A 23,480-nucleotide genomic window follows, 5' to 3' on the forward strand; every position below is an offset into this window, starting at 1 on the left:
CTTAGTAGGGAAGGTTCTGAACTAATCATGGGATGTTTGATAGCAGTTGGAGGCACTTAATGCATCATGGGACTGTCATGGATTTAAAAAATAAATAAACAAACAATTTTTGTCATAATCAGTGTTATCCTTGGCAACAAGATAACTAATGAAGTTATTTTTTTTGATTTTGTCAATGATACACCAACATGGAAAAAAATGCATCATGTCAGTAATTAAATTGTTTGAATTAAAACATACTTGACGATGAAAATCATTGTCAAGTATGAATCCATAAAGAATACATATAAAAATTGTATTTTAAGGTGTGTAAACAGAAGATGAACAAAAGCTGGTAAACTGAACCACAGTTTAAATATTTAAATTTAACTACTGTATAACTATTCAAAAATATACATAACATATATACCATTAGGTACCATTTTAGTCACAATAAAATGTACTAATTTAACTAATTAATGTATGTGATGTGATAAAAAAACAGCCACATCAATGTCAACCATACAAAGCCCAAAACCACATCATGAGGGTGCAATCTGCCTTAGAGCTACACAGCCCCTCTTTGACACAGGATCTGAAACCACCCTGATTAAAATACACGGAGAATAACTAATGTTTCATGCCTCAATTGTTTCCACTGCCAAGGACAAAGCACAGAAGCACAAGCTTAACTGCTTCATAAATCTGCTTTAGATCGGGTGACAGACACTATTCGACATGTGTTTTTGTGTTAAAATTAGGGCAAATAATTGATCCGATCAGTTAACATTCATGCCATAGTTATTCTATTCTATTCAAAACACACAAGATGTTCAGAATGTGCTGAAAATAATTCAACTAAGCCCCATAAATTTGTGAAGATCAGCAAAAGTCTGGACAGCAAGTGCTAAAGGATTTTTAGACATTGCTATGAGTCAAAGTGATAACAGTGATATTGAAATGATAGAAATAAAGTACTACCTGGAGACTAATTTAAACCTCTTTTTTGCCTGTATGAATGATTGCACACTAAATTTGGTATGACTGTACGTGTATGATCACAACTATAATTTAACATTACATTTCTATAAATATGAGTAGTACGTATGTTCGCTGTATATATTCGCACAGTATATTATATTGCTGTTTATTTGTGTATGCTCTAACATTACAGGTTAATGGGTGTTGCTGTATCTCAAAAAGCTTGCAACATCAAATTAATGCTTTTGATTCCCAGGAAATGCATGAACTGAGAAAGCATCTACCTTAATACAATGTATGCGTCTGCCAAAAATGTAATGTAATGGGTGACTGGAACCTCTATTCACATCGAACACACTTTTAATGGAACCGGAACAATAAAAAGTTTATTGTTGGGTTTCTATCAAATGCGCTACTGCTAGTAAAACCAGATGATCAAATACAAGGCTTCATCAATTAATATTATCACACAATCAACAACTCCTGAGTTGCTGTAAGGGTTTACCATTAATGACAACATGTGACACATCAGACGCTACTGTTTGTTCAAATGTGCGAGTTACACTGAGACATGTCAAAATCAAAATTGGTCCAAACAGTGGAGCAATTAAAATGCAAATGTAGAAGATTATAGATTTTATAGTCAGACATACAAGCAATAATACTGTGAGGCCAGCCTACAACCTTTTTCACTATTTCAACTAATACAGTATGTTTTTATTTTATTTCGATTTTATCTAAAATGACTTACAAATGTAGAAAAATGTGTTGTGAAAATCATCATTATTATTATTATTATTATTATTACATTGCATTACACTGACATTGTGCAAATTGTGGCTAAATAAGGCTGAAAGTACCTGGTCTGTGAGTTGGGTAAGTGGGTCACTGGCTTTCCGGCTCAGAGGCTCAGAGGCTCCTGATGAACTAGTCTCCATTATTAGCCCTCACTTCTGCCAGCATTAACCTGGGGACAACCACAGTTCTTTAGACGCCCAAGAAGTGTTGAAAACTGCACGCCAAGGGACAACATGTTCCAATGAGATTAGAAAGAGGAAAATAGGGTACACACACACACGAGACACAAGAACAAATAGGACAAAGGCAAAATTTCTGTGCAGGTACTGGGCAATGAAAATAGTGGCTACTACGGCGAGCTCTTGCAAGGTTATCCTCAGTTGTAAAGGACACTGGGTGTTTAACATGTCACACTCTGGAGCACTTAACAGGACAATTAGAAAGCACGGCTCCTGTCCCCACACTGATTTACGGATGTGTGCTGGATTAAATGCCAACATCCCTGCATTAATGTTTCTCAGTCCGAGTAGTGTAATGGCCAAAAACAGCTTTAGAAGGAGCAAGTTGAGGTGAAAATGATTTTTTAAGGCTATATATAGGCTATATATCCGCAGTCCCAAGGCTATTCATTTTTACACTTATAATGCAAAACCTTTAGGTTATCTGTGACATCGCATCCACAGTCCATCCACAGTGTCACACAAAAATCATTAAGGAAAACCATTTATAACCTGACTGGCTGACTTTACGCAACTTCCGGGAGTAATGGCAATCAGGTTTTCTTATCTGCTTATTAAGTCATGACATATCGAATACTGTTTCCGAGTCCAAGCCTCTACAATGTTTCATGTAAGAATATTATCTCAGCAGCTGTTTATGAGCTTTATTCCTTTATAGCACAGCTTTAAGCTAAGCTTTTAAAACATGCATATTTATATGTACATAAATATGCATATTTACTTTTGTTTTATAAACATTTATGAAGTAATCAATACTTAATACTTTTGGAAGGACGGAAATTTTCATTGCAAAGAGTATACAGATTTTCAACTATTTTTGTGCACATTTTTATGGAGACTGGATCTGAATTCAGATCATTGAAAAAAAATAAAAATAACCTAGAAAATTCTTCAAATAACCTAGGAAACATCATGTTTTGTTTAATCATGCTTCATATTTATCTCACATTGTATATATGAAAAATTTAGCTGCCTTTATGTTTTAAGAAGGCTCTCACGAGCCGATCATCAAATTTGTGAGTCCATGGAATCAAAAAGTTTGAAAGCCCCTTATATAAATATTTTCAGATAAATCTGTTGCTAAATGGCACAAAATGAACTGTGGTTGGTCACATTACATATCAGTCAGGTGGTCTCTTCCTTTCTAAGTTGGGACTTCTGAATAGCCAGCAATGAGGACATGACTTTTAGCTGACATAATCTGATCTGATCTCAAATTAAAAAAGAAAAAAGGTTTGTCAGCTGTTTTCTAATTCTGAGCTAATTAGATTCTCGCATTTGTAAAATTCCATGCTAAACCACACGTACACGCTCATGGGCCCAAGCGGACCATTTAGTAATGATTCCATCAGAGCAAATATCAAAGTGTCAATCTGGTGCCTGGCATGGTAACAAAGTTGACGCAGGGAAAGTGAAGGACATTAAGCTCCGGATATGTCGGCTAAAATGTCATTAGCGCAAGTTGAGAGTCTCTCATTACACAATAGTGGTTAACGGAGAACAACAGTAAATGCCACAGCCGAGACTGATCCTATCGCACCTGCAGGCTATAAGAGCTGAACCTGGTGCTAATCTGACAGGACTGCTCTCCATCTGCATGAACAGGGCTGTTATGATGAGTCACACTTACATACTCCACAACCTGCGGTCATTGTGATAGATTCAAGCAGATGAACAGGAATTGTAAAAGAACTGGCTTTCAAAACTAACTGTGTTCTTTCACAGGTGATTTCTATGCCAGTTCAGTTGATGTTCTAACCTTGTGAGCATCTTCGCTTCCAAATTCAAAGTGCCTTATTGCGAAACCAAAGCAGTGAACAACAAAACCTCTTTTTCTTCTTATGTTTGTGTTATTTCACTTTTAACTACTTTAGAAAGTTTTCTCAGAAGTTTGAGAAAAGTGGGTCTAAGAACACAAACTTAAAGTGAGGACATGGCGTAATCTACGGCTCCTTTCACCAACTTATAATGAACTATTTTCCATATTTATGTTCTCTAGATTGTTCGCTCCTACAAATAGCGACTTGGTCTCTTTCTAAATCCCCTCTCAACACTTCAAACGCATCAGTGGACCGCTGGATACCCTCCGGGCTCATTTCCCCCAGGTTTGGTGGCATGATTGTCATTGCAGCACATCAAAAAAAAAAAAAAGTTTGGGAAAGTGGAGCCAATTTTAATCTCAATTATAGTATAAACATTTGGGTCGAGCATAGCGACTCAGAGAAAGAGTGTTAGTGGTACACAGAATTAGTAGGCAAAAGAGTTGAATTAACGATTGAAATAGTTACAGAACCTGTGTCATAAATAATATTAATAATAGTACTAATAATAGTAGTTTTCATTAATCTGTTACTATATGGATCCAATAGAAATATACTTTACCATATATTTTACCATTCATGAAGCAACATTTCTCTATATTAATCTCTATTAACGATAGACAGAAACAAACTATTTGAAAACTATTTGAAATTCTATAGAATAACAACACAACAATTTGAAAAGTTTTCAGTCATACTAAGTGTCACACTATTTAGTCTTTCATCCACATATTTGTTTGCCAATTTTGAAATATCACATTAAATAGCTAGATATGAATTTGTGTTTAATTGTAACAGAAAAATCCAAAGTTACAATATAAAGCATACTGCGGTTGTTTGAGGTTGATCAATTATTTTACCAAAAAACATTCACCAAATAAACTCCTAAAGTCAATGCCACTGACCACCTAAAAGACATTTGTGAGCTTGGTAACACTTTAGTAAAGGGGCCAATCCTCACTATTAGTTGCTTATAAGCATGCCTATTATTATATCATTATATTGGCTGTTAATTACAAGCATGGCGATATTCTACATCCCTAATCCTACCCAATACCTAAACTTAACTACCTTACTATCAATTAATAAGCAGCAAATTAGAAGTTTACTGAGGCAAGTCATAATTAATGGTTAGTTAGTTACGGCATAATTAATGGTGAGAACTTTAAAATAAAGTGCGACCGCAACTCTGATGACAACTAGCTAACTACTTTTTGACTTCGCTGTTAAGTTTGACTTCAAATTGAAATAAAGACAATGAGAGAGATATTTTACATTTTGGCAAATTGGTGGTGAATTCATATGATTAAAACTCATTTGTAAATTCTTCACAAATCTCATTCTCATTCTTAAGACAGACAGTAATAAATGTCAAATTTGGTAGAATATATTTCTGTTTATTTTAGTATTAGGATTATTGTCATTATTACATTTCTTCACATTAGTTTTATTTTTATGGACCCCATAAAAATAAGCTTGGCGATATTCTACATCCCTAATCCTCGGACCAAAACAAACCTAATTACACACAGCTTCCTTAAGACCGACTAGTCAACTCTTCGTTCAGGCAACTCACAATCTGAAGTTGATTTTTAAAATATGCAGGTTTGCACGTCCTTCTACCGCTCTTTGCTTTCATCTGTGCCGATTTCCCACAATATAAACACGCCATTGTGTTGTGTTGTTCTAGTACATCAGTGCTCGGGCTCAGGGATCAGTTTGTCAAAACTCCCTGTAGTAAAATGAAAATAAAGATCTCTCTTCCCTCCTTTGTCTTTCCTTCTCTCTCTTGGTTTCTCACTCTTCCTCGTGCACTCCTTGGCTCTCCTCCTGGCTCGTCAGCTGCCAGAGGCTGACGTCTCCTTTCATGTTCCATGCCCGGCGAGGGCTTTGAACATTCGTTTGATTCTTTTAAGATAATAGCTGGTTAGCTGTCAGGGAGAGGATGATCAGTTAAAACCTTAATCACTGCCTGTCGACTTGCATGACAGTTATTTTTTTTTTTTTCTCCTGCCCCTTCCTTCTGCCTCTAAAATTAATCCGGGTAGCAAGGCAACAGCAAACACAAGCACACAGTTGTTGGTTGGAAGGGTAAGCAGGGGTGGGAGTGAGAGCGAGTCGGATGTTTTTCACCCATTCTAAGAGGTCTATGTTGTTTTGGTTAGCGGTAAGGTCATGATGGATCTACTAGTCCCCCTTTCTTCATGTAACCTGTCACCTGCTCCTTATACCTGCCAACCTAAGAACAGAGAAAACGGCCCTGATCTCCCTTACCTGTCAGCATATAGCACTCATGTGACATGGTCTGCCAGGTGCAGGAGATCTTCTTATAGGCCGTAGAGAGAGATGGCCTTGATCAGTCAGGCTGAAGAGCAGAGCACTGTCAACCAATGACATTCTAAAGCCAGAGCGGGAACGTCATCCTGAAAGTGCATGTATATGACACGTGAAGTGGAACTTATGGAGAAGTTTTACTTATATCAAACAATAAAGAGTGCAATTGGAGAAAAATAAAATTGAAAAAGTGTGCTTGAAACTTTTTTTTGGTTTGTTTCAGGATTCTTTAAATAATAGAAAGTTCACTTATTTGAAATAGGAATATTCTGAAACATAAATGTCTTCATTGCCACTTTTGATCAATTTAATGTATCTTTGCCAAATTAAATTTCTTAAAAAAAAAAAAAAAACAGGCCACAAATACACTGTAAAAAAAAAAAAGTTGAGCCAACTTAAAATTTTAAGGCAACAAACTTCAGCAGATTTTTGAGTTTTCTCAACTTGTTTTAAGTTTATACAACAAAAATTTGAGAATCTCCCACAAAAACAAGTTGAGCAAACTCAAAAATCTGCTGAAGCTGGTAAAAAAATGTTTTTTTAAGTTCGTTCAACTTTTTTTTTCTTGCTAGTCATGTTTAGTATTTTATCTAACAGTTATTAGGATAAAATAGTACAGAATTATTATTATTGGTTAGCCATAATTTGGGTTATCAGCCCATTGACTTTTGATATCCCTGTATCCCTAGTGCTAACACTCCACCAAAAAAAATTAATAAATACATAAACACAGCTCTGAGCTCCAGGCAAGATCAACTATCATAACCACTATTATAATTTGAGGTGATACAACAGTAAATAACAGCACTCTTGAGAGACTAACTGTTCATTTTTGATAGTTTGGCATACTATGGCATACTATGGTGGTCTAATTTGTACAGTTGTCAGGTACATTACTGTTACTGCATAATGCAGAGATTATCAGGGGGAGAACTGTGACATTGTTTGCACGCTATAGCCTTCATCTCCAAATACACGCCACTCTGAACTTTTCAGTCGGTGCAGCAAAACATTACGAAGAGAATCACAACAAATAAAGCCATTCAGCACTGCAAGGTTACCATAAGCCACAAACATTAATGAATCTGAACACAACAAACCAATGTCAAAAGTCGTCTTCAATAACAGAGAGTACAATAGCAAAGCATATGGAAAATAATTAATTATAATTAAGGCAGACTTTAAGTCCTGGCATTAAAAAAATATTCAAAATATAATATAATATAATAATGATTTTATAAACTGTCAGCTGAGATCATCCTGTGTTTCTCGCCTGACCCTTCAGGTCTCCAGCACGACTGATGTCTAAATAATTGCTGCTTTCTCTCTAATATTAATCTGAGTTAGGTCCTCTTGAAGTCATGGAGAGCGTCTCGTCACCTGTTGCATTAAAGTCACCTCAGAGACACTGAGAACGAGAGTGTGTTGTGACAGAACGACACAAGGGGATTTAAATACATAATATGTGACAGTGCAACAAGTCGGCAGAGGGATGCAAGCACGGGCAAAGTGCCATATAAGCTGCCAGCTCCACTGAAGGCTTCATCCGAGGATCTGTGGCGGGATCCTGAAAGTCGTCAAAGGCGGCTCAGTTAGCAGACAACGGGTGCATGCTGCATGTGTCTTCTCCTTATTCCTCTCTTTCATCAGACCCAGACTTAGAAGTGACAGTGCTTTGCCTGACAAAGGGATTTGTAATATCACCGAGAGAATACGCTTCAGTCCTTATTATTTCACATTATTCCTGGTAATGAATCTTAAAACAAGATACGGTGCCTAAATTGCTCTAGTTGTACCGTGTGTGTCCCGTGTGCATGAGTACAGAAAATGGTTAGAATATACATGCAGATAAACATGCAAATAAATAAATAAATACATAGAATCGTAAACACGTCAGAGGCTGTCGGTCTGTCATTGTTTGCAGTTTCTAGGGTCGGAAGACTGCAAAAAAAAAAAAAGAAAAAAAAAGGGGAAAGAAAACAGGATAAATTGGGGTTTACGGCACAAAAGCCCACTAATCCTTGCATTTGGATATTTGAAACAGAAGCTCCGGAGAGAAAGCATCAAAGACAGCTCTAAATTAGCTTGTGAAAAAAAAAAAAAACAGAGGAGAAGCCTGCCGATTTCCACCAGTGTGAAAAGACAAGGGAGCTGCAATCTCCTAGGGGCCCAGATTAGAAACATATACTCATTATTCTCTCTCAGTGGGTGTCTAAACCCCAAAAATCCTGCTTCCAGGGAGAGCACTGAGACATGTTAACCCCGCCGCTGCTCTCCCTTTGTAGCTGTGCATCGTTAGCCGCTCCGCAGTCGCATCTCGAAGGGGAAAACCTGACGAATGCTGGCAATTAGAACTCAGAGTATGTGCTTGTTCAGATCCACGAGTGGAACAGTCTTAAACACATTACAGAGGAAAGTTAAACAAAAAGACAAGGGTGCACATGTCTATATGCAGTAATAATCTTTTTTTTTATTATTATTTATCATCATTCCCTTTCAATGAAAAGCAACGTTTGGCTTTCGCAGGAAGCCCTTGCCCCTGAAGCTTCCCTCTTAAGAACAGCACCACTCTAGATTGTGAAAATGGGCATGAATGGGTCTAATTGCTATGGGTCATTGGGTACGTGTTTACTCCTGACATAAGAAAGCAGGGACGAGCAAGCTAAAAATATTAATAAATAAATACCTGAAAACATTTCCCCCTTGAGTTCTTGCCTCTACGTGACCCTGCAGGAGTAGTATCGAGTGCTGCATTAAGACGAACATGAATGGAAGTGAGATGCAATGGAATAAGAGAAACGGGTTCTCCAAAACCCCTCCCGCAGTGACCTCTGAAATGGGCTGTTTCGTGGTGAATTGATGAAAAGTCTGGTTCCTCTGTTCTTGAGGAACTATCTGTAACGGCTGGAGTGTGCTAGTATGTGAACATCATGGTGCCATTCAGCAGATCACAGCATTCCAAAGACCTTCAATTAACATGGCAGACAATATCTTCATGCGTGTATGCTGGAAATGACACAAAACATAAGTTTCTTGCTCATGAAGTTGAATGACAACGTAAAAAATATCACAATTTTATGCACATGAAAGATTTCTGTGTTTATAACTCTGAAAATCTTCAAACAAACCATTAATAATTTACCTGAGCGATAATTCAAAACAATAATGAAAGCAAATCCTTTTACCGTTGACTCAGATCCGTGCCTTCTAATATTGTTCTCAGGATTAATCATGGTTCATAGACAGGAACAGTAAATATTTAAGATTCTGCTATTTTGTTCAGATTGAATTAGTGTTTATCTCATTAGAGGCTCATCTGGAACGACAAGGCAGCCATGCCATGTGATTTCAGAAGTTTAGTAAATAATCCACCCCTTGCCTTTGAAGTCTAATGACCTAGAATGGATAATGCTGTTTAGTACCCAAAGAAAGTAATGAGAGTTTGATTCACTGATGTGTTGTAGTGCAAGCCGTGAGACCCATGCTGAAGGAGAGACTGAAGGATGTTAAATTCCCTGCCACAACAAGGGAAGCACTAAAGCAGTAGTTCACCTAAATATGAACATTTTTATTCATGTAGTCACCCTAATGTTGTGTGTCTTTCTTCTATTGAATATCCTATGAAGAATAGCTTAGCTGCTCACTTGCTCTGTGATATAAACAACAATGTGGTAAGATTTTTTTATGTTTTTGAAAAATATGTCTATTATGTTCACCATGGATGTATTAATTTGATCAAAACCACAGTAAACAGTAATATTGTGAAATACTGTATCATTACAATATAAAACTGTTTCTTTTGCAATATTTTCTAAAATGTGATTTATTCCTGTGATGGCAAAGCTAAATTTTCAGCGGCCATTACTCCAGTCTTCAGTGTCTCATGATTGTTCAGAAATCATTCTAATATGCTGATTTGGTGCTCAGGAAAAAAAAATTATTATTATAATAAATTTTTGAAAACAGTTTTTCAGTTTTCGTATTTTTGTGGACAATGTTACATTTTTAAGGATGCTTGAGTGGAAATTTAAAAAATAAAGCATTTATTTGAAATAAAAATCAATTTAATAATGCATACTTGCTGGATTCAATTATTTCTTTCTTTCAAAAAACAAAACCTTTCTGACCACAAACTTTACCATAGATGTAAATATCACTACCTCTTCACCGATTCTGAGAAGTGGAGTTAAATGTGAGAAATTCTGAGCCAAGTTAGTGACTTTTCAGTGAACAACGACAACTGTTTGCTTTCTAAAACAAAGCCATTGTGTGGCTAGACATTTTGGAGCGTGACAGTCAGGGTATTTACCCATAACATGTTTGGAAACACATAAGGATGGATATATAAACATAACATTTGAGCAAACTACTGTATCCCTTAAAAAAAGAACCTCATTTAGAACATGTCAGTCTAAACATCCTCCAATATTTATCCTGTTTTTTAGGATCTCAAGTACTGTGAATCCACAGTTATGTCAGGGGATTTGTGGACACTAATGGCCCTTTCCTACCTTTCAGCAGAGAACAAAGACCAGTGACCTCATTGCGTTTCACTCTCACAGACCACAGAATTAAGGTCAACAAGTGGGCAGATGTCAAAGGGTCAGCAGGGGAAGGATGGAGAACATTGTTGAAGAGAAAAACGGTCCGGTCAGGAATGGCCAATGCACCCATCCAAACTCACACAATACAGATGCTTCCAAAAGCAGCACTTCTACCCCCTCAGACCTCTCACTCTTTGTTCCCCCTCCTCACCTCCTGTGTTCTTCGTTTGGTCCAGGCAGAATTTCAGCGCGCTGTCATGCCTTGGTAACAAGCTGATCAGAGCAGGCCAGGCTACCTCATACAGACAGTAGCAATTATCGCAATCAACAGCTCGGTCCAATTATAACTTCCTGCTCATTATGCCCAAGGGGCCCCATGGTCCAACTTACAAGAAAATTAAGCGGCTGCCTCGCTTTGCATAACTTAATTTGAAATGACAGGGTGTGACATCAAGGGCTTCTGACCCTGCCAGCAACCGGCCCCATGTGTGGCAACAATTTACACTGCCAAATTGCTCCCAGGCTGCCCTTGGCCGAGGAAGCAAGGATGAGCCCCCTCCAAACACTAGCTCCCCCCCCAAACGTGAACGGTTGGCTGCAACATCCCAGTACAGGAATCTTACCACTCCGTGATCACGTTCTGCTCCTCTCTGGCTGAAAAATGGAGGAGATGCCTCTGAATAAGAGCTGGAGATGCTAAGATGGTATACTAAGAGATGCTATAATGGTATAAATAAAATCTACAGTTTATTTTTTAATTGCCCCGACTGAAGTGGTTTTTAAGTTTCAAAAAAAATAAGATTGTACTTTTTAAATGCACACATAGAAGTCACAAAAACTGATCAAAACTAGCTATTATATGCAGCAGATATGCTATTTTTCAGATTAAAGTCTTATGCAAAGTCCTTATCGGTGATCTTAGTTTGGCTTAGTCAGGTCTGCTGATGTAAAAATGCTCCATAGCAAATAACTTTTAGATATAGGTAACACGGAATTCTGTAGTGGACATGTAAATGACTTAGATTGTTAATATATTTGCCAAAATATTTTATAAAAATATTTACCAAAAGCAATGACATCATTGTAATACTTGCATAATGAAATGCGATTAGTCTTCAGTTTTGCAAATAAGTGCATGCAAAAGGTTACATCTTTTACCTTTAAATACATATTATCACCAATCTCTTTCTCTGTAATTCATATTTAATTTTTCTAAGTAACGTTTAATCTCAAACATATTCTTCACATTACAGCTGCCTTAGGAATCAAAAATCAATTTTTTTATATCCTAACAGTCTTTTTACCTAACACAATGAGTGCGTGTCAAGTTCTCCTGCTGCACTCAACAACAAAACTTGCAACAAAACTCATATTATTGTTGTAGAAATGAAAGAAATTCAGATTTGACATTATCCTCAACATCCAGGTAAAAAAAACAGCATTACGAAACAGGTTCTTTAAATCTTTGCAAAATTTAGCACAAAAAATTAGTGTCTCATGTGCTTGTTTTCACTTGTGCTGAATAAAGGAGACACGTTGGTGACGGTAACTATGTTCCCTGATTAGAACAAAATAGAGGAGAAAAAAAAGAGATATCTCACAACTCCTGCTGGCTCTCTCATGAGGCTCCTCACTGTTGGGTTTCTTAATTATTATTTTTTTCCTCCATTACAGAAAAAGAGGAAAAATAGGACATTTTTGTGAGTATCTTGGTGCAGCATGTTTCATTAATGTGAGGCTGATAAATTGTAGTCGGCGTAATTAAAGTTAACTGATGAGGACATACGTAGAAATGTTTTGTTAGCAGGCTAAGAGACGGATGAAGGCAGTGAGTAATTGCTTTGGATTAATTATTTGGATATGGGGTACTTGTGAGTCCACCGCTCCTGAGGGGGTTCTGGGATAGCTGAGGGCTGGATGCGAGGGAAGGGCTTCTGTATGAGAACGTGTCCGGAGCTCCTGTCTCACTGCAGACACAGATAGCAGGACACACCCTCAGCAGTGTCTAAAACCAGGCAGATCTATTAAAAGTGTGTTAAAAAATATTTAAAAACCCAGATAATCACATGCTAAACCAGCAAAAGACCAAAAAAAACATTACTTGATTAGAAAGGTTAATCAAGTTGAAGAAAAAACTTGGGATGAGAAAGTCTTAAGATACTGAAGTTATTTAAAAAACAAAAGACAATCCGATTGGTCTCTTGGCCTTGTTGCTGGGGAAGACAGCTTGATTTGTAATTCATTAAATGTAGGCCTACCTATAATTTCAGGACTCAATACAGTGATCTTGACGCACAGGTCAACACCAGATAAAAATAAAACGAAAGCAGAATTAAATTCAAAACTTTTTGTGCCATTCCCTTAGATTGTGGCATTTTTTGCACATACATGCACTGGGGTTTTAATTTTGGGGGCATGAAGGGGTACCAGAAAATTTGACAAAAACAATAAATATTTTATGAAATCAGTGTGTCAGTGTGTGAACTAAATAAATATTATACAACTTACTTAATATTTAAAGGAAATATTTCCAGATAACTATATATGCAACTTAATAATAATAATAACTGATATGTATATATATATATATATATATATATATATATATATGTGTGTGTGTGTGTGTGGGGCTGTGCATACTGTATGATAATTTAAAGACAACTTGTTTCCAATGTATTAATATATCCTCTGGAAATATAATATAATATAATCAATTCAAGAATTAATCGTGAAGAACTTTTTTTTCCACTTTTTTCTTTCTTTTTTTTAACAAAGGTAGTCATATCTGAGGGTCTTTAACATTAAAAAGTTTAAAAACCCCTGCACTAGTGTGTCTCATCTGTGTGTAAGCTACAACTAAACAATAAAAAATAGAAAAACAGCCCCCTTCAGTTCCCTACTGGTTGTATTACTCTGCCCAAGCATTCAACCGTGGCCTACCTTTCACCCGCGAAAAAAAAAAAAAAAAAACCAAGCGAGAAAGAAAGGACGGAGGGAAAACAGAATGAAAAGAGACTCCCGGAGCAGGTAGAACCATCTGTGCAGAATATCCAACCCAGATGTCAGGGAATCAGCCACCAGCCAGGATCACCTTACATAAGTAGTTTGCCATGTGAAGAAATAATTTAGCCATATTATTAATTGACGGTAAACTTTCCCAAGAATCCAGAGCCCTGGCTGCTGCCTCACAGGTGGGTTCTTTCACTCACAGGAACCGAGTGGGTAAGCGGACCCTGATCAAAGGGGAGATTGACATAAATAAAGAGCCTGCAGGAATGCATTGTGCAAACAAAATATGAACAGGGCCTCCAAACATTCCCCATGAGTGCGTGAAGAGATCAGGGGGCAAGAGTGGGGGGAGTTAACAGAGGAGGGGGAGTAAAAGAAAATCCTCTATTTTCTATCCCCTCTTTTTTTCAATATATTGTCTGTACTTTTTTTGCTCAAGGGGGCACAACTATTTGACAAAGATGGAGAGAGAAATTGCCCTGTTTTAGACAGTGAATGACAAGTGCACTTTGAAGTGAGCCGATAAATGTGCATCAGAGCACGGCGTATTAGGTTTCCTCCTTTTGTTGTGGTGTACTTTTCATTTCTAAACACTGACATGTCATGTTTGAAAGAGCGCTGACATCCTATCCAACATATACAAGGATTTGATAGCGAAGCTCTGACCCCGGTGTGCCTCCTACAGTTTATTCTAGCTGATACACAATGCAAAAGTTCCTCCGTGATACACAACGCTGGCTGGAGCCACCGTGTGCCTCCATGTAAGGCATGAAATCTATGAAAGAAAACAAAGTGCCATTGCTTGCATATACAATACCATAAGAGGACTTTACGGGTGATGGGGTGAGGTCAGCGAGCCTAGTGACAAGCCGTCTACTTTTTCCAAAACAGAGAAAATTAAAAGAAGCGCAAACATAGTAAACAATGGAGACAAGCGTATAAACGCACACTTAAAAACCTCTTCACGAGTTCAAGGTACCTGGGAGAATTCATCCAGAGGCACTTCAAGGCTTCTTAAAGTTCTAGAAGATGCGTGTTTATGTTTAAATTTGTAAAAGTTTTAATTTTATCTTACTTTTTATGACACTTTCTTAGCACTCTGCGACATTTGGGTGCGGGTAAAAAATAAAAATGACAGAACGTGGCTCGGGAAAGTCGATGAAAGCAAACGTAGTGACTGACAACACTAAAATTTCCCAAGGCGATCGACATCAGACGGTCATTGCCGAAAAACTCCAAAGCGAGATCTGCGCGCACAAGCGAGGCGCGAGCCCTACGTTCAGGGAGTAGACAGGCTCCCCCTGATAATATACCTCACCCTAGTGTCTATGAAGAGAGGTGCATCGCAACCCTCAGGAAAGGGTGACAGGCCCCTCAGGTGAGTGAGAAGAGGTGGATCTGCCTGGTGGCAACCCTGGGGGTTTACTGTGGAGTGCCTGCATTCTCATGGCCACACTGGGGCAAATCAAACCACAAAGAAACACTCCGGTTATCCCTGGAGGTACGGCGGAGTATGTTTGAAAAAGTAAGGAGGAGAAACCCAAGGAAGCGTCGCAGACATTACCCCAACTCTAGCGTTGGAAGCTTTTATCTCACTTTAGTTTTTAATATCGTAAACATATTTGAAAAATCTTCTACAGAACAATAAAAGAGTCAACTCTCAGATGTCTGTCGCATTCCCATCAGAGTTCTCTTCTCGGAAATCTCGTTCCTCCAAACACCCTGTGGTTTACAGTGGTCCACAAAAACATCACCTTTTTAAGAGTAAAGAATAAAAAGCCAGGGTGGAGAAAAAGAAAAACAAGGCAGGTAAAATCTAATTAGGAAGGCAGCAATGCAACAGCGGAGTTTACTCTGAAACAATAAACAGTGCGTTGCTTCAGCGTCCCCAGATTTGAGAGGGGATATTGCGAGGCAGGGTAAGCTGATATTTTGTTTGTTTGCGTTGAGAGTTTTCTCAGAGGCCCCTCCGAAACTGAGAAATTCCTGTGCAGATGAATGGCAGATTAGGGGCCTCACCGTGTGTGTCTAATCAAAGCCACACACACAGAAGAAGATCTGCCCAACAACCCCAAGAAAGGCCAGTTTACCTCTCCATTTTACATATAAACTACCTTTAAATGTGTCGATGACAGACAGAGATAGCGACAGTTCTTTAGAGAGTTTCAATTCGATATCATGCTGATGGTGAAAAGTAACAGTTCTGAGAAGATGCACCTCTATAGAAAACAATTATTTAGACTTCATAAATTTTTCAGGCTTTTAGTTAAATATACTGTAGTTCCACTCTTTTAAATATAAAATTTCCATACTTTTGAGCTGCATATAGCTGTTTTAGACACAAGAATGACCCATATGACTGTCATTTTAAACACATCTGATCAATGTCTGGTGGACATGACCCTAAAAGAAGCATATATATTTTTTAATGTAATATAGTTTTAGAGAGCTTGCTGGACAGATCAGATCACCTAAAAACCAAAAAGTTGGAAAAGTTTGGAAAACAAACGGTTGCGATGTCCATTAACGGCAAAAGAGCAGTTAAAATGATCAATATCTATGATTTACAATGAAATCAAATGTTTAATTCCTTTTCAAACATATTTTACATATCATACAAACATTTTTTAAGACAGTGGTGGCTAATAGCTAGTTACCAGAGTTGTATTAATAGTAACAATCACATTAGTGTCCATGGTGTTTTGGCAGACACCATGGTTACCAGAGTAAATCTTTATAAAGGAAAACACAGATGACCACATTTGATTATGTTTTAAATAAATGGCCTTTTTACTCATTATTTTAATTTGCTAATGTGTTTTTATACACAAAAGTCTACTTTTACTTTTGTACCATTAAGCAGACGAGTCTTATTTCTCTCACAAAGATTATCAAGTTTAACAAGCCAACTGTTTTCATTCAAATAAATATAAGGATAAAAAGCCATTTATTTTTAAAGTAAATCCCAGAAGTCAATGCAAAATGAAAATTTTACTTTGAGCTTTAATGGACATCTGAACTGTTTGGTACAGGCTCATAAAAACACAGCTAGGTTTGTTAAAAAAAAATAAATAAATACACTGTTTGGTGTTACTGTTGGCTAAAAAATCCTAAATAAAAAATTTAAATAATAATAACAATAATGAATTAATTAATAAACAAACAGTTAAGTTAGTCAGTTAAAGCTGACTAGTCATTCCAACCACCAACCCATCAACTTGTGATATCATATTTGTAGACAAAATGGCTGATATGACTAAGCTACAAGCTACATTCAGATAATGCAAAAATCTTCAAAAATATGTGCAATATCATACTGAGAGTACACCGACCTCAGATCAAATGAACTATGGTCACTGATCCAGCCAGAACGCACGAGAACAAAGCCCACACCAATCATCCAGACATGTGCTGTCCACCTTCAGAGCATCTTTAATTCATGATGCCCCAGCTCCAATGATTGATTTTAATTGATGACATGCTACATAATGTGGCATTAGTGAGGTTTAATAAGGAACATGACTTAATACATTCCCTGTCGTGCTACGCACATATTAATAGCTTTGAAATATGACATTTTCTCCTTGTGTCTTTTTTGAACACTCGGACATAACTTCAGAAAAACCTTACGGAGTCGCCACTCGTCTTGTAATGTCAAAGTTACAATGTCAAGCTTACAGGATGTGAACAATTACATTTTGCCAAACTACACCAAACAGAAACATTTTAGGTTTAACCTGTTTTTTAAACAACTACAGACTAATCATTTTCAATTCATCCACATGGGAGCTGTGTCTACTTTGAGCACAAATGGTCCTTATACAACCACACAAGATGCCTTGAGCGCTTTCAGCTCGTCTGATAGCAAAACCGATGCATTAGTCACATTAAGATTGTTGCAGTGTGTCTGTATGCGTGTTTGTATATGTCAGATGCAGATAACTCCTCTTAAACACACTCCTGGACAGCATGCTGTAAGTGGACCGAGGGCCGCAGACAGCAGCGCTCTAACCTAAACACTCCTGAGTGAGGCTTTTACATGTCCGAAGTAAAAACAAACCTTCGTCAGAGGCCTTTGAGGGTTTCAAAAACACACACGTACTCATGCGAACACTTTAAAAGGCACTTTCATGAGAGATTACAAGTGGATGAGTCATAGGATGGTGGACCGTCCTGACACCGGCGGCCCTCGTTGGTACCTCATCGCCGGGATCGGATCGAGAGAGAGCAATAGAGTGAGAGAAAAGGCTAGAGAGATGCCATCACATTAGTGCATATTTGCAAAGCATGGAGAATGACCATAAAAGGACACGATTCCCCTCAAAAGCTGCTTACTATAAACACATCACTCTGAAAGCGAGCATAGACTCCTCCTGCTTACTTCTGCCACAGGGATGTTGGGGGGGGGGGAATCACAAATTAAAAACTTGTCACCCTTTCAGTTCATCAGTGTGGATTTGAAATGAACTGGCCACACCTTGTAGGAAGTTGAACTTGAATGACAGGAAGATGAAATTTACTGAAAATTGCAATTCAAAAGAAATTCAACACAGGTAATGCATTCTGGAAAACTAAGTTTTCTTAGTCACCAAAAGTATTTTTTTTTTTTACATTTACAGTTAAATACAAACCTGTCTTTAAACTTTTACAATCACTAACAACTCAAAATTCAAATTTCATCTTGACTAAATGCTTTACTGAAAAAATGGTGTAGAAACTATTTTCACATTCTGAAGTAGAAAAAATTCTGTAGAAGTAGATAGTTTTTTTTCCTGTAAAACATAATCCAATAATTTGTTTTATTGGATATTGTTTTATTAACTCTTCATTTACAACTTCGGAAAATATTTTGGTAATGCATTATAAATAACTTTATAATATGTAGTATCATCTCATGAATATTCATAAGAACAGTTTTAATGTATTATAATAGTTTCTTATTTGTGGTTATAGCTTTTAAGAGGATGATGATTTATAACACACAATGAACACGATCCATCCGCTTAAGTTACAATGGATTGTATTTCTCATAGTTATAATGTATTATAAGTCTCATATCTTGCCAAGTTACTTATGTTACTTTACTTAATGCAGACAAAGACCACTTATAAGTAATAATAATGACAATTATTATTTTTTTCTCTCCAACAGCCATAAGATCAGATATCAGATCAGATGAATGTGTAATATGACACATTTGCTTTGAACATTTTTTTTATTGTTTGATTATTTTGATGGCACCCTTTACACAGCTGTTGATAAGTAACTCTGCAACTACATGTCAACTAGCAGTCATGAGAGTATTAGTAGTGTGTCTACTGAATATGCTGTATGCTAACACTTTATTTTGATGGTTCCTCAACAGACATACTGAGTATAGGATACTTTGCAAGTATGTGAACATTCTACCTACACTACCTAAGTCTACTAATACAATTAGTTATACAGTATATATACATATAAACATTGCACTGAAGAGATGTAGTAAGGTACTGTGCAGATCTTAAATAAACAATGTCAAGCTATGATATAGTCCATTATAAATGAAATAGATTTAATATGGTGTTCATTGTGTGTTATAAATAATCATACTCTTAAAAGTTATAACCACAAATACGCAAGTACTATAATGCATTATAATTGTTGTTATGATTATTCATGAGAATTTATAATACATTATTAGGTTTTGTATAATGCATTATGCATTCATTGTAATGCCTGAAGGATACCAGTATAATATATTATAAATACAGGCTTCATAGAAAGTGTTGCCAATATTTTTTTTACAGTGTTCTATATATTTTTTTTTTATTTAATAAAAAATGAATATTAGAATAATAATAACTTTTATTATTTAAACTACAAACTTTGGTCAAGTTATAATTTCAATTTCATTTCGATTTCAAGTCTCAAAAATTTAATATGTAATTGAATACGAACATGAAATTGAATATAAAATTGAATTTATTCTGATTCTGCATTCAAATCTGAATTGCAAACCTGGCCAAATCTGGCGAACGTGGCCTAATGGTTAAAGAGCTGGACTTGTAACCCAAAAGCCGCAGGTTTGAGTCTCGGTACTGGCAGGGATTGTAGGTGGGGGGGAGTGAATGTACAGTGCTCTATTTCACCCTCAATACCATGACTGAGGTGAGACCCTTGAGCTGTGTGTGATCACTACTCACTGCTGTGTGTGCACTTGGATGGGTTAAATGCAGAGCACAAATTCTGAGTATGGGACACCATACTTGGCCACAAGTCATGTCTTTTCCTTTCCTGAATACCTCAATTCAAATACAGCTCAAATTCAGGAACTCAGATCAATTCTGAATAGAGCCCAAGCCCGTTCTGCAGATGATTTGCAAGCAGAAAACACTGTGTTTTGGTGTTTTTGGATACGTTAGAGGCCTGATAACAGGTGTTAGAAGAAAGATTGTGTTTTTGTACTTGAAAGGAAAAATAACAGAGAAATATGCAGAAAGCAAATGATGGCTAAATCATTTCTGTTTTCTGTCTAACTGTGTATAAGTCCATTTGTACAGCATTAAACAAGCCTCTAAGATTACAGCCCAGCTCTCCAAATCATTTTCAAAATATCATTGTTTAAATTCCTGTTCATTTGCATTCCATGGATCTCACTCATTCGCTCGCTCACTCGCTGAGCCGCATTCAAAGTGTCTTCAGTCCCAGACAATTCACTCCACTCACCGTATGAGACTTCCTGACCTCCAAAATGAAATACCACCAAGTTCCAAGGAACGGATGAAAACAGGGAAGAAAAAAAAAGAAAGAGCAAGGGAAAAATAAATACCCAAAGGTCAGGGCTAAAATTGATGAGTGGGCCTCAACAGGGGAAAAATGCAGCTTTGTGCTTCCACCCAACCCAAACCCAAGCGCAACAAGCCCCCCAAAAGCCAAGCGGTCACAGAATGTGAGCAGGCCCAGAACAAAGAGCCTGCAAATCAGAGGCTCCAGGACCCACCTGTCTCCCAGGTTGTTTTAATCACATCTGTAACTACCATAGTAGGACGTGTTAATGACAAACATGTGCTCTGTAAAATGTTGAGCAATCAGGGGTTTCTCTTTTCCCCTGGTCAGGAGGGCTATTACCCCGGACCCCCAAAGGCTCAGGCATGGGCTTTGATAGTTTCCCCGACGCGGAGATCTTTGGCTGACCTTCATGAGGGCCAATAAAGGAAATTCCACATAAGGATTTGCAGTTTAGGACCAAAATGGCCAAACACCATAAAAATGACCAATAACACACTAGGAATACTTCACGCTTTTCGCTCTCGTTACAGTATACGTGGTGCTTTTATTGCGATGCTGAAAAGGCAGCTGCCATCTCAGGGTTTTCCGTCAGTCGGGGCGAAATGAAATTCACCTTGCTTGAGTACATTAAATGTCGGCAGGTAATTGCTTTTAAGGTTTGATTTTCAGAACGGTGGGCTGGCAGAGAACAAACACAAATGCCATAACCATGCAAAAGGAAGGAACGCAAGCTGGGAGCGAAACATGAAAAGATCCCCGGCAAGGCTCTGGCAAATGAATAGAGTAAACCAGTGTAAATTAAGAGATGCATCAAGGTGGAGGCAGGCGAGACGGAAAAGAATAAGGCTGATTTGCGTAATCTCCTCAATGAAATTGACTTTTAAATACAATATTCAATTTGTGTGTCTTGTTTCGGATAATAATAACAAAATAATATGCCCGGAACATAAAAGCAAACATCAAAATGGCAAGAGCCCAGCTTAAATAGCGGAACGCAATTCCACGAGGCTTTTCCAAGGTACAAACACTCTATTTGACGGCCTTCACTAACAAGGGCATATCGAATTAGTTCTGCTCTGGCCTTTCAGGTCTTACAATAATAACAAGGCGAAGCTTTGAATCATGACAAGATAGGAGCTTTGAAATATACAAGTACATATCGTGCAAAAAAAAAAAAACAAGAAAAGGCCTTCATGAAATGTCAGCGGCATACCGAATGTTTTGGACACTTTTTGAATGCCACCTGTCATGGCGGAATGTCGTATATTAATGTATACAGGACACGGTCTAAATGTAATCATTCATGGCAATGAGCGAAACAGCAGCTTATTGTTTAAATAACAGTAACGCTAAGTTTGAAAAACTGAATTATGCTCCCATTTGTCAAAACAGTCTATGTATTTATAATGAATGTCTTCATGACCCTATAGGGCTCTGCTAGACTGAGGTGCTCGTTTCTAACGTTACTGTTGGCCGGAGGCATTACGTTCTCTCTGAGTGGGATGGTAATCACAGGCATTCAGCAAAAATCAATGCGTCTCTCCACCAGGCCTCATTAAAGCTAATAGATTACCTCCATTGTAATGACAAACCTGTTGCTAGGCCGTTACCAATGAAACACAGGTGCGCCGCACCACGAGACCGGTTAGTGCTGCAATCAGAGTGTTTACACCAACTTGTCGGCGAAAGAGCGGGTGCATTCTCCAAGCGACAGCTTGGGCACAGACGAGAAAAACAGCCGGAGAAAGAGCAGAGACCAGACCTGAAATCACTCTCATTTCTCCCATCAAACAAAGACAGAATTATACAAAAGGGTGAGACAAGCTAGTCAAACAAAAAGAGGACAAATGAAAGGGGAGGAAGCACAGTCGTAAAATCCAGGAAGGTAGTGACAGATATTAAAACAGCACGGCGATCCTGGAAGGTAATACGGCAAGATTAGTGTGAGAGGAAAGCGAGGTTGGAGGGAGCCAGTGCGTTTAATTCGCCAGCCTGTAAGACACTAGTGTTGGCGAGAGCCAGCCATGCAACACAAAAGCACTGTGTTCCTACAGAAACCTAAGACGGTGGATTCTTTTTCAATGTAGATAGATAGCAATCTCTCGCTTTCTGTCTCTACCGCTCATTTTTTTCTTCACCGGTCTCTCAGTGGTTCACTTACATATGCACATATTGAGGATATGTTAGGGATGTGTAAAATGACATATATTCAAAATTAAATAGCTAGTTGTTGAGTTTCCTGAACAACTAGTTATTTAGTTAGTCTGGAAGCTCTGAATATTTAGGGTGGTTTCAGGTTCACCTGATCCTGATCATGAAACACATACTTGTGCTGGACGGGAAAAGAAAAAAAGAAAAAGGTGCAGATCACAAGGAAACAAGATGTGTTTTTAAAGGTTTTTGAGATGTCTTCAGATATACACCCCACATCACCATTGCACAGCTATCTGTTCTGTTGAAAAACGCAAAACAAATTGCAAACAAATGTAACCCCACTCCAAGTTTTTTAAATAACATATTATGAGATGTGTTTATTAAAACAACTTAAATTATGTTGAATTATATCCTGGAACCCCTCAAACTCAACACAAAAACATTCCCACTGGACCAAGTTTGGGTTCAGTTTGATTTTTTTATTTATATATTTATATATTTATTATGCAATAATTATTTTTTATCAAAAATTATGGTAAAGGTATAATGGTAAAAAAGACTTCTATAAATAAATGCTGTTTATCTTTAAAACCACGAATTTCTATTTATCGAAGACTCCTAAAACATTATGTAGCACAGTTGTCCACAAAAATATTAAACAGCACCACTGTTTTGAAACAAGGAATGTTTCTTAATCACCAAATTAGCATATCAGAATTATTTTTGAAAGATCATGTGATTATGTAATAGCTGCTGAAAATTCATATTTGGCATCACAGGAATAAAAGACATTTTAAGATATATGAAAATAAAAAAGTTATTTTAGACTGTTTACAATATTTAACATTATT

The 23,480-nt window shown here is 37.4% G+C and overlaps 1 protein-coding gene across 12 annotated transcripts in view; it reads right to left on the reverse strand.

The window, feature by feature from the left end:
* The window catches only part of foxp4 (forkhead box P4), a 294,987-nt gene that overhangs the window by 259,100 nt on the left and 12,407 nt on the right, over positions 1 to 23,480 (reverse strand). For 8 of the 12 annotated variants that reach the window (XM_058790704.1, XM_058790710.1, XM_058790711.1 and 5 more), the window contains one exon: positions 1,821 to 1,927. The exons of 3 other annotated variants lie outside the window; for them this stretch is intronic. The gene's annotated coding sequence lies outside the window, so the exon portion shown is untranslated. Of the gene's footprint in view, positions 1 to 1,820; positions 1,928 to 6,091; positions 6,216 to 23,480 lie in introns of those variants that run through there. One more of the 12 variants, XM_058790706.1, reaches the window with a different exon arrangement.

This window comes from Onychostoma macrolepis, chromosome 11 (genome assembly GCF_012432095.1).
Source record: "Onychostoma macrolepis isolate SWU-2019 chromosome 11, ASM1243209v1, whole genome shotgun sequence".
Classification (NCBI taxonomy): Eukaryota; Metazoa; Chordata; class Actinopteri; order Cypriniformes; family Cyprinidae; genus Onychostoma; species Onychostoma macrolepis.